Below are 13,239 nucleotides of genomic sequence, written 5' to 3'. Positions count from 1 at the left end.
ATTAATACCACATGACAGCTGGACTTATGTCTGTGACCCTCCTGTTGTTAATTGATGAGCCTGAAACATGCACTTGTCAAGGTTCAGAGGCACATTTAGCAGATATGGCAGTAGCCATCGATCATCTTAAGATAAGATACTTTATTGATCCCAAGTTGGGAAATGTTTTGTTACAGCAGCTACTTTGTTCTACTCCACTACAGTTCAGAGGTTAACCTGGTATTTTTACTCCACTACATTTATGTTTGTTACTTTGCAGATTCTGATTAATGATGTGAAATATAAACAACCCTTAAATCAGACTTTAGTTACACCTGAGTGAAGTTCAGCCTCATCAGTTTGTCTGTTTTGCTCATCCTCCTGTTAATATCTTTGGACGTCCTGCACTAAACTGTTTTATTGTAGAGATCACTACAGTATCTTCTTGATATTTTCTATTCTATTTCTATCATTGACCCCTATTTTGTATGTAGGCTACTCTTAATATTTAAATGTTTAATCAAATATAACTTATTCAACAACTAAATTCAATAACGTGCTTTAACCACTAGGAGGTGCGGTTTAGACCAGTGGTCCAGTTAAAAAACATAATAATATCGTACATAATATGACTATTCCCTTTATTGTGAGTTTAAAACAGAACGGTAAAGGAAAATACAGTTTCAGTCTCTCGATGTGAAGCTTATGCATTGTACCATGAACCTGTATAGACCTGTAACAGTCAACTGCATGAGGAGTTGGAAAGGTAGTTCAGAAAATCAGTAATATCTTTAAAAACTACAAAAAAGTCCCTTTATATCAGCTGTGCACCGTTATGGTGTAAATACAGACTATCTATTAATTGGATCAAATATAAAAGTCAGCCGAATTAGTGTTGATACTGCAAGGAGACGTATTGTGTGAAAAGAAATGGAAGATGTTGTTTAATTGTTGATATATTTATGGTTCACGTCACGTATTCAGTTTTGGCGGCATCTCTTCCAGTTTGTCAAAAGGTCTTCTGATCAGGGCTCTATAAATACATATCTAGGGCAGATATGTAATATTTAATGCAGCCGAACCGTGTATTACAATGCCATTATGTGATGACTTTCAAAGAGAAAAGCAAGAACACTCGGAATAAAGTATTATTATTATTATTTAATGTTTTCCGATTTCATATCACATAAACACCATATCCCGACGTGCATTGCGGCGTGATAGATCAAAACTTCTGAAAAAAGAAATGTGTCTCTCAGAATCGAAAGAGAAAAACCTATGGGAAAAACACAAGCATTGTACACAATTTAAACCAATTAATGTCGTATAATTAACTAGGATAAACTGATGTTTTTTAGTGGATGAGTAGTGCAGATATCACTGTTAAATCATTTGATCATTGGTTTTATTATGAAAACGGCGAGACCGGAAATACTGTTTTCAACCCGTAACTTTACATGGAAGCTTGCCGCATATACACGTTCTCCTGACGAATCCTCAAATCATCTTCGTAATATCTATCAAACTATAGATCCTACATATCGACTGGACGTGGATTCTAAAAGTACAATATATACTTCTCGCTAGAAATCTAATCATAAAGCGTTTTAATGGCCAAACTATCCTACAATTTAGGATTTTACAGAGAGGGTTATTTGTGAATAAACAACCCTCTGTAACGTTTGCATTCAACGGGAGCACTAGAGGCCGACAATTTTAAAACGTAATTATAGGTCGTATTAAGCGCTTGAACAAACGACATATTTGGTCGTAATAAGGGCTTAAAACAATCGACCCATTTGGTCGTATGAGTTGGAGGACTTGTTGTAATATTGTGGTGGTTCATCTTATAATTCAGTCTAGAGAATGCACCAGACAGCATCTAAGACCTGCAAAAATCAAAATGTTCTAGGGGGACGGAGGCCCCCCAAACCCTTGGTGCCATTTCGTCCGCGTGCATTTTTCAGGGCAATCTCTATTGGGCTCAGAGCCATCTGTAACTTAATGTCATGCACTTGGACTGTAGACCACTTGGAGTAAAATCCATGTGAAAATTGCTTCTCACTGTTCTCAGGTCAAATATGTATATTTGATTAAAAATGCGATTAATTTCGATTAATTAATTACAAAGCCTCTAATTAATTAGAGGCTTTGTAATTAATTAATTAGATTAATTGATTCATTTTTTTAATCGAGTCCCGGCTCTAATTATTATTATTATTAAGAAGAACAACTTGGTGTGTGTGGAGGGGATGTAGGAAGCAGGAGCAGGTGGGGAGAGATGGGGCTTCAAGGTTCAAGGTTATTTGTTTTAAATGTGTCTTGGAGATAAGGACCAGCTGCACACAATAAAATACAGTATAACACAAAACCAATAAGACACACGGTGACACATGGCACACCAACAATCAATCATCGTCCAGCCTCAGCTTTGGTATTCTTTCACAACCATGTTATTAGACTGAGCAAACAAACATATGTGGGGAACATAGTGCTGCGTCTCATGGAACATGAAGATTTAATAAATACATAGTAGGTGGCGATATATGCTCCTAGTGGTAGCGATTCGCCATTAAACATCCGGAGGCTGCACAAAAGTCCGGCATAGTCAGGTACTTCTGTAAACACAAAGCCAGCAAATTCCTGTATCATAATCCAAGATGTTTTTAACAAGCCAAACCACTTGGAAGAAATCATGTAACTTAAGTTATGTTGAAAAGAAAGAGCAGTTATGCCTCTCCCACTGGTGTAAGTTGCTGGGTCAACTTTGTAATACTACTGTAGGTCTCACTCATAGCCTCTTGTTATTAGCCAGCTAATAAATACAACCACATACACAAAGAAAAGCTGCAATTTCAACATGTCCAAGCATCCTGTATCATAGCCATGCTAATAATGTTTATAATAAACCAAACCGTTTGTAAATCAGTCAAGATTTCAGCGAGTTAAGAGTATGTTTGTGCAGATCACTCACCTTACAACAGCTACCATAACGCAAATCAGAGTAACTGTTGACTGTGGCAAGATGGCGGCCGGTCAGCTATGCTGGAAAATCTCCCATGAGCCATCGAGGGTTTATATATCTATGGGTGTCAGTACCAGATGTGTTCGGGCTACCAGATATGTTCGGGTGTATTTCCGTCGCATCCGTCATATCTGTCTGATTTGATATACTTTATTAATCCCCGTGGGGAAATTGTTTCTCTGCATTTGACCCATCCTAGTGTTAGGAGCAGTGGGCTGCCATTTTTGAACAGCGCCCGGGGAGCAGTGTGGGGAACGGTGCCTTGCTCAAGGACACCTCGGTAGCACTTGGTCTTGCCGGGACTTGAACTGGTGACCTTCCAGTTGCCAAGCCAAGTCCCTATTGACTTCGCCATCACCTCCCTCTGCTCCCAGCGCTCTGCTGCCACACACCGGCCGTCTGCGGAACTGCAGCCGGAGGAACTCTGTAGGCCTACTGGATAATGACCGCGAAATTTAATATTTTCTTTTGTTCTTAACTTTCATGACAGAAATTGAGAGCTTTTATACTGAGATAAAGCACTCCGTGCTCAATGGTGGTTACCACAATCTCACCATCGCCGCTGAAAAGCCTGATAACAGGAAGGCGTTAATTCGGAGGTTGTTTTAAAAATTAGGTTTCTCCGTTCAGACAAGGAAACATTTGATCTCTGCAACGTTTTTACCAGTATTGGATTCAGTATCTGCTTTACATGAATGTCTCTGACCAGTGCCTTAAGAGTTTGGATACTGTGTACCATTGTGCATTGTTTTATTACATATATATTAGGGCTGTCAAACGATTACAATTTTTAATCAGATTAATCACAGCTTAAAAATTAATTAATCATGATTAATCACCATTCGAACTATGTCCAAAATATGCCATTTATTTATGTATATTGTTGTGGGAATGGAAAGATAAATGAAAGCAGGCGGATATATCCATTTAACATACAGTATGTATGTTTATTATAACATTTTTCTGCATGTCAAAATGAAAGACAGCCCACACACCTATCAATCATCAAACCGTGGGGTCTTAATTCATTACGTGTTGATTTCTATCAACGGGGGAGTACTTCAGGAAAGTCGACAGGGGGGGGGGGCGGCTAGTGGAGTACTTCGTGACCACAGTGTGAACGTTGTGATCAGCTGTTTTAGCGCAGTTCTCCAGTGATGGGGGGGAGTCTCCCTCCGCATCCGGTTGGCGTAGTTTTGGCACAGTTCCGTTGTACAGACCGACGTTAACAGCAGCCCTGTATGTGCACACGGAGACCGACTCTGTCGTCCGGTGATCTAACCGCCTTCTGGAAAAGCTTCACAAGTAGTCGGTACGCAAATGCGCTTTGTGACCAGCGGCGTAGCTGTGGGTGGGCCCGGGTGGGCCTGGGCCCACCCACATGCACGTCTGGCCCACCCACAGCCAATCAGCGCTTCATAGCGCAGAGCCGGGAAGCCCAGAAGGAAGTGCCACAAACTGCAGTTCATCTAGTGGCCGACAGGGGATGGATGCAAAAAGGAGCAATTCCCATAGACCCCCATGTTAAAATGCCCAACTTTACAGCAGAAATAAACATCTTTCTTGCCTGGATCCAATAAAACGTATTCTGGATATAGTTAGATTCCACCTTCATGACAATGGAATAGGGAGTGCATTTTTTTACCGTGAGTTTTTATAGTAAGTAAAGTAACTTTTGCCGTGAGTGAATGAAAGTATTATTTCATCTTGAGGTCTGCAGTTTAGCGTGTACACATTTGCTGAATATGAAAACACTCAGTGTGTGCCCATTGTGCGACTGTCAAGGATAAACAACCTGTGCCCCCGATATATGTTGTATGTATTATTGCTACACAAACATTACATTGCAGTTTAAGTGTCGCCAACTCCGTTTAAGAGATCTCGCCCCCGTCTGTGTGAGAGGGGGGGGCAGTCAGTTTACACACGCAGCTGCTACAACATGCAGCAACACACACACGGAGGAGATGGCGGAGCGAACGCGCTCCGAGGTGTGGTTAAACTATAGCCGTGTCTATGTGGACAATACTCGTTATCAAAAGTGGAATAAGAGTTTATCATGTGAGGGCGGGGGTAACACGAGCAATTTGTCTAAACATTTAGCAAAAGTGCTCCACATCCAGACGGAGGAATGCACCGGGTTCCACTGTCTTTCTAGTAGCTCTGTAGCCCCATCCACGAGGAACGTTTCCACGTCAGGTGTTATGTTTGCTAGCAGCGACACACCGAGTTAACTACATTATACAAACATGGGTTAATGATTAGAGGAAACTGAGTTATTTATTTTAGTTATATAAGTTTCAGCTATTCTGTTTACAGTTCTGTCATCACATTATTTAATATGATTTGTTAAAACATTGTTGTTTCTTTTGATGTGAAATATTATGTATTTAATTTAATAAAAAGCAATGTTAGATTTGTTCACATTTGTTTAGTTAGTTTACCTTCTTTTTTTCTCCAAAAGAACCGATAAAAGTAATGTTAAAGGACCGGATCGATAAGACATAGACATACTTTATTGTCATTTCAACAAGACACAGAGTGTACTATTAAAACGAAATTTCGTTGTACTGGCTTACAGGAACAGGACAATATAAAAACTTGCTAAAATTGTACATATAAATAAATAATAGTGACGTGGTGCTGATACAATTAAAGATAAAGTGTGCGTTTAAAATATAAAGACTTACTATACATATAAATAAAATAGACATACTATATAAAAATATGTGCTCTTTACACAGCGCAATGTAATCTTTATGTTACTGGTCTGCTTGCTGTTCAGCAGTCTGATGGCTTGGGGAAAAAGCTATTGCAGAATCTGGCTGTTTTGCTCTTAATGCTGCGGAACCTCTTGCCGGAGGGCAGCAGGGAGAACAGAGCATGGTGAGGATGAGTGGGGTCTTTAAAAATGTTCTGGGCTTTTGTTAGGCAGCGTTTCTGAGCGGTGTCTCTGATGGGAGGGAGAGAAACTCCGATGATCTTCTCTGCTGTCCTGACCACTCTCTGCAGAGACTTCCAGTCTTTGGCGTTGCAGTCTCTCGACCAGATGGCGATGCCGCTGGTCAGCACGCTCTCTATGGTTCCTCTGTAGAACGTGGTGAGGATGGGAGGGGGGAGCTGTGCAGGAAGTGTAGGCGCTGCTGTGCCTTCTTAAATAGTGATGTAGTGTGAGTGGACCAGGTCAGACTGCTTGTGATATGCACCCCCAGGAACTTGGTGCTGTCTGTAGTCTTCACTGCTGTGCCGTTGATGTGGAGTGGTGGGTGACAGTGCTTTTTGTTCCTGAAGTCGACAATGATCTCTTTTGTTTTATCGACATTCAGGATCAGGTTGTTGGTGTTACACCAGTCTGTCAGATGTTTCACCTCCTCCCTGTAGGCCTGTTTGTTGTTGTCCCTGATGAGTCCCACCACTGCTGTATCGTCCGCATACTTTATGATGTGGTTGGTACTGAACCTGGAGCATAAGCGTAAGCGCTATCGATAAAAGTAGTAGTACCGTTAAAGCCTTAACGATAGCCATCCCTATGTGGATGTCAGTTTTACACACATTCTGAGGCCGCCGTGCCTATGTTTTTGTTTCCACTGCTAATTTATGCTTAAGTTCTATTGGTGCATTAAAAGATCATTACAATCATTAATGAAGTTTCAGCTCAGACCCCACACTTAATGTCTCCCCCTGGCCCACCTACATTTCTCCAGGCCCACCCACACAATAATTCCTGGCTACGCCACTGTTTGTGACACAAGTGACGGTACGCATTTCAGATTAGGCACATACCCTGCGTACCAGTTATGTGCACCCCTGTACCAGAGCCATATTATTACTATTATATGGCTCTGCCCTGTACTACAGCAAGAGTATTCTCGGGGACTTCCTGCAACAACACCACGCCGTTATCAAAGATGTTCTATTGAGAAGACGATCACTACGTGACAAAAGTTTTCAAAACCGTGGCTACTGAACTCAATCTTCTAACTGCTGCTGTCTGTGCAATTTACTCCGCGCGAGTTGGCAGACTTTATTTTGCTTACTTTAACATCATTGTTCATGGTGGGGCTAAGCCATTTCTTGGTATGGGTGTAGCCTACCCCAGCCATACCCTGGCGCTGCCACTGGTGGCACGTATGGGGCGGGCCATTCTGCACATGCGTTAAATGCGTTAAATATTTTAACGCAATTAATTCAAAAAATTAATTACCGCCGTTAACGCGATAATTTTGACAGCACTAATATATATATTATATAGTGAGTTTGGAATAAATATGCACTTTATGAAAATTATTAGTTGGTTACTGTTAGTACAAAACAGTAAGGTTAATACTGGATGTTTTTACACTTGGATATGTTTTCATTGGACATACAATTCAATACCTTTATTTATCCAGGTAAAATCCCATTGATATCAATGATGTCTTTTTCAAGGGAGACCTGCAGCAGTAGGTTCCACATGAAGACATAAAAACATAACAGAACAACATATCTATCCACATGTACCAACAGCATTTGATTGTGTAGCATCCCCCACCAAGCTTTAAAAACATGTAGTGGTACTAGCTTGGTAATTTTCCATTCTTTTTGCAGACGGTTCCATGTTAGTGGAGCTGCACATCTAAAAAGCTTTCTTCCATAAGACAGTCCTAGCACTTGGCACATTTAATAAAATCACAGCATGCGATCTCAGGCAATAAGTACTTTCAATTCGCAGAGAGATCAGGGGGGTATACTACGATTTTCGCTTAGCCGGCTAAATTCAGGGAAAACTCCGGCTTTCCGGTCCTACGAAGCTGGTTCTCTTTTTAGCAGGCTAGATCTCCATGGTAATCATATATTTTCTTATCTGAGTCAGCTGAGCCGTATCTGGCCGTACAACACTCAGTGTCACATACTGTATGCAGAAGTATTATTTTAAGCAACACATTAAGTTGACGAAACACTCAATAATTAAAGTCAGATCGTGTCTTAGACGGGGCAGTGATATCCAGTGGCGACTGGTCATTAGGGGCAGGTGGGGCACAGCCCCACCTAGTGTCAGCAGAAAGTATTAAAAATAATGATTACAAAAAAAATGCAAAAAATAAATAAAAAATATATTTTAAGATCATGTTTAATCATCTGATTTGTCTGTACATTGCTGTTTTAGTCTGTGTTCTTCTAATTAGTGTCTACAGTGTCACACTGCTCAATAGGCACACACTGTCAGTGTGTGCCTATTGAGCTGTTTAGAGCCATGTGGGACAAAACCCGATCCTGCCCCTCCCTCTCCCTGTTTAAGTCAATGGTGACTGTAAAAACTACACTGCGCATGCTCAGAGTATTGTCCTATTTAATGTGTGTGGCAAAAAAATAATGACCAGAGGGGCATAGAGCTGCCATCCCCACCATACGTCATCTCACATAATTCAGAGCTGATTGGCTGTAAGTACGTGTGCCGCGAAAAGTGTGGTGTGTGAAGAGAGACGAGAGAGCTGCAGTGAGGTGTCCTAAAACCCGGAAGTAAGCTGCGCATGGCTTCCCTCGACCTAAAAGCAATGAGATTTCTCCATAGGATTTTAGAAAATAGCTCAAAATAAGATCTGTGGGAAACAAACCTGTTCGATAAATGCACGCTTTGTTCAGCCGGTTAATATCCACATGTCTACCCTACTTTTATAATTTCGAATCATAAATCTATTGATTAGATTAGATTTATGATAGACTTTTGAAACTACAAGAAGATAAGGAGGACTTTTACAAAAAGTAATAGAGATTTGTGTCCAGAAGGATAGGCAAATGGACTTCATCTTCAAGTCAAGGTAAGACTGCAATTTTATTGAAAATGGGATCTTACTAAGAGAGAACAATTCAATATTAAATGATAAAATTACATGTTTTGGGTATCCTTCTGTTGAACTGTCTGTTTAAAATTAATTGAAGCATCAGACAAAAAAAGCTTTTGAAAATATTTATTTTGATTTAGGTCAAAATATAATATTTGTAAACCTGAAGAGTCAGTGCCAGTGCCTCACCAGCCATGAACCTCTCTGCAGAAGCTTATATTTAGACATGAGTTTTTTGTGCCCCACCACTTTTGTACATATAGAAACGCCACTGGTGATATCATAAACCTGTTAATGTATGCATTCAAACACTTTTTCTTTTACCAGCTGTATTCACCTTGCAGGTGCAGCTATGTAGCTTTTATCCTGGATAAAGTGTTTAAGTCATGGATGTTTAAAGTTTAACTTACTTCTTCTGTACGGTTTAGCTTACCCAAGCGATTCAAAGTAACGTCAACAACGTACCTGTAATGTATTGCTTTGCTTACATGTTTGTATAACTTTGAAGTTTACTGACATTTACATACCTTGTTTACCTGGCGCAAGTGGTGGCTCTGGGGTTGTTGTGTGAGCCACCACTTGAGAATTGTCGTCTTTTTTAAGAATTGTTTTTCAACTTTAGTTTTATGAGTCAGGAAAGAATGCATAAGAAAAGGGTGGAGTTGCTATTCTGTTCAATGATTCCCTTCAATGCAGGAAGACATCGTATGGAAACTTTGATTATTTTGAATATGTGGCCCTTCAGCTGAAAGGGCTCCTCTCGAGCTCTGTTCCTAAATATCTATAGACAAATCTACAGGTTCACTTTGACATTTATAAAGAGAGACTTGGCGTTTATAATTTGGAATTGAAACGCACGACAATCATTCTTCTCCGACATCATTACCAAAAACAAAACAACGCACGTGCCTTTTTGCTACCGTCGATGGACTAACTAACCCCCCAGTGTCAGTAGCCTCTGAATCTCTATCCACCAGGGCATGCAATGATTTTGCCTCCTTTTTCACTGACAACAATTCAGAAAATCAGACAAGCAGTCAGTGCCTCTGCATCAGGAACAGCAAATGTGTTGTCTCTGTGTCCACTTAACATCAATTCAGACATCATGACACAATTCCATCAGATTAATGATAAAAACCTAGAGGACATTATACAACTTCTGAAATCCTCCTCCTGCTGCCTTGATATTATTCCAACAGGATTTTTCAAAGATGTTTTGCCTTGCATGGCCTCAGAACTACTTCATATAGTAAACAAATCTCTTCACTCAGGTATTTTTTCCACAGGCCCTGAAAACTGCAGTCATTAAACCGCTCTTAAAAAAGAATAATCTAGATGCTTCAGTAATGAACAATTACAGGCCCATATCAAACCTCCCATTTCTAGGTAAAATCATTGAAAAAAGTTGTTTTTTCAACAGTTGAGTAATTTCTTGCATTTAAATAACTGTTTGGATGTGTTCCAGTCAGGCTTTCTGTCCAAAACCACAGCACTGAGACTGCTCTTGTAAAGGTCTTTAATGACATCCACTTAAACACAGACAGTGGCAGAACTTCAGTGTTAGTATTATTAGATCTCAGTGCTGCGTTTGACACTGTTGACCACAGCATATTACTAGACCGACTGGAAAACTGGGTGGGACTTTCGGAACAGTTCGAAATTGGTTTGAATCCCTACTTAAAGGACAGAAACAACTTTGTTTCTATAGGTAAATACACATCTGAGTTGGACAAATATGACATGTGGGGTTCCTCAAGGCTCCATCTTGGGGCCTCTTCTCTTTAACATCTACATGCTACCACTGGCTCAGATAATTAAGAACAACAAAATAAGTTACCATAGCTATGCAGATGACACACACATTTACGTAACAATTTCACCAGGAGGACTATGCTCCAATTCAAACACTAGTAAGTGCATTGAACAAATCAATGACTGGATGTGTCAGAACTTTCTCCAATTAAACAAAGATAAAACTGAGGTAATGGTTTTTGGAGCCAAGTCAGAACGTATAAAAGTTAGCGCTGAGCTTCAGTCTTGCAATGTTCAAACCAACAGATAAAGCCAGAAATCTAGGTGTAGTCATGGACCTCTGACCTGAGTTTCAACAGTCACATTAAACAGTTACTAAATCAGCCTACTATCACCTAAAGAATATATCTAGGATTAAAAGACTAATGTCACAGCAGGATTTGGGAAAAACTTGTCCATGCCTTTATCTTCAGTAGACTCGACTACTGCAATGGTGTCTTCACAGGTCCTCACTAAAAAATCTATTAGAAGCTGCAGCTGATTCAGAACGCCGCTGCTCGAGTCCTCACTAGACACTAAGAAAGTGGATCACATCACTCCAGTTCTGAAGTCTTTACACTGGCTTCCTGTGTGTCAAGAATAGATTTCAAAATATTGCTGCTGGTTTATAAAGCACTGAATGGCTTGGGCCAAAATACATTACTGACCTCCTGCTAAATTATGAACCATCCAGATCTCTCAGGTATTCAGGGTCTGGTCAGCTTTCTGTCCCCAGAGTCAGAACTAAACATGGTAAAGCAGCGTTCGGTTATTATGCTCCAAATATCTGGAACAAACTCCCAGAAACCTGCAGGTCCGCTGCAACTCTTACTACTTTTAAATCCAGGCTGAAGACTTTTCTTTTTGTCGCTGCTTTTAATTGAACTATTCATATCTTAAACTGCACTGTAACTTTTATCCATGTATTTTTTCTTTTAATGTTTATTTTATTAGCTTTTCTTTTTTAATGCTTAATGTCTTTCATTTTTTGTAAAGCACTTTGAATTGCCTTGTGTTGAAAAGTGCTATATAAATAAACTTGCCTTGCCTTGCCTTGCAGGCTCTTGCAAAGGCATGGAAAGTCTTGAAAAACACTAAAAGTAATTCAATGCAAAAAAAGTGGATAAATATTATTACTTAATAATGTTTATCAAATGTTGCCATGCTCATGTGTATTAGGTAAAATACAAATATTGTATACATCTTAGTTTAGTGTGGCCGGGATCAACAATATGTATCCTCCACCCAAAGGTTTTCAAGAAATGTAACAACATTTTTGAAAAGGCAACTTCCATGTTGGCTCTAGTGCAAAAACATTCAGGGGATCATGTCATTAGGATTCATCCTCTAGGGACCATGAATATTGTCTAATAGTTGTTAAGATATTTTTGGAACCAAGTGGTAGACTGACAGACAGACATTGTCTTGACAGATGCATCTTTGAGCACTAACCCACCATTCAACTCTAGTCAAAAAGCTGTACACAGTATGACTCGTTGAAGTGTAAGTTCACTGAGGCATTCACACCAAGTGCCTGTCAGATATTCCCCGATTAAAACATCTGCACTCGGTCCGTCCTGGGAGAGGGATCCCTCCTCTGTTGCTCTCCCTGAGGTTTCTCCCATTTTTCCCTTTAAACTGGGTTTTCTTCGGAAGTTTTTCCTTGTAGGATGTGAGGGTCTAAGGACAGAGGGTGTCATATTGTCATACTGATATTCTGTACACACTGTGAAGACCACTGAGACAAATGTAATATTTGTGATATTGGGCTATATAAATAAACATTGATTGATTGATTCTACCTCTCTAATTCATTTGAGTGATGGCTTAGCAGCGGGTGCGCTGTTTAGCCACTTATCTGTCGCCACCATCAACACCTACTTCTGACAAATTACATCCACAACTTGACCAGGATAGATGGAGGTGGTGATAGAACGGCCTGCGGAGCCTTGGAGCTTTGCAAAGAAAGAGAGGTGAACTGCATCAGCTTAAATTCAGCTTTTTCTGTTCTAATGTGTTTTCTCTTAAAGTGTGACACTTTGATGTCAGTCCAAGTGTGCTTAGAGGCCACAGAGAGGAAAGCAGAGAGGTCTGGTCACTTAGGGCTACCTTTAAACACCGGGGGACCGTTCCATTTCCTGAGTCCAGGAAGCCCACTTTTGAGGAAGCTCCGTGGGTTCGATTTCTCTCATTTCCTCCTCTGACACCGTTCCTGGTTGGAGTGCAGGAATGCTGGCGGGGAAGCACCTCGGCGGCATCCTGTGGACATTTCTTGACTCTGAGAAATAAGACATCAACACAGCGGTGCAGGATAGCTTCATTTATTGCGGCAGGGCCTCACAATCAGCATGTCGCAATTATGCTTCCGAGATACTTTCTAAACTTTAATAAGTGAAAAAGAGAAGGCAATACGGTGTTAAATACGGCACATGGACCATCTAAGCTGACATAACCCTATTATACACACATACACAAACTGTCACATACACATTCTCGGACACACACACACAGTAATTTCCTCAGATGGCCTATAATCTTGCAGGCCTCCATCTCGCCGGCTTAGCCCAGTGGACTGGGGCAGCCGCTGCCAGCTTTCTACCAAGGGCGGGGGGCCCGGAGGGGGGG

This window comes from Pseudochaenichthys georgianus, chromosome 23 (assembly GCF_902827115.2).
Source record: "Pseudochaenichthys georgianus chromosome 23, fPseGeo1.2, whole genome shotgun sequence".
Lineage (NCBI taxonomy): Eukaryota > Metazoa > Chordata > Actinopteri > Perciformes > Channichthyidae > Pseudochaenichthys > Pseudochaenichthys georgianus.
The sequence above is the reverse complement of the archived record's forward strand: the minus strand, read 5'-3'. Positions refer to the sequence as shown.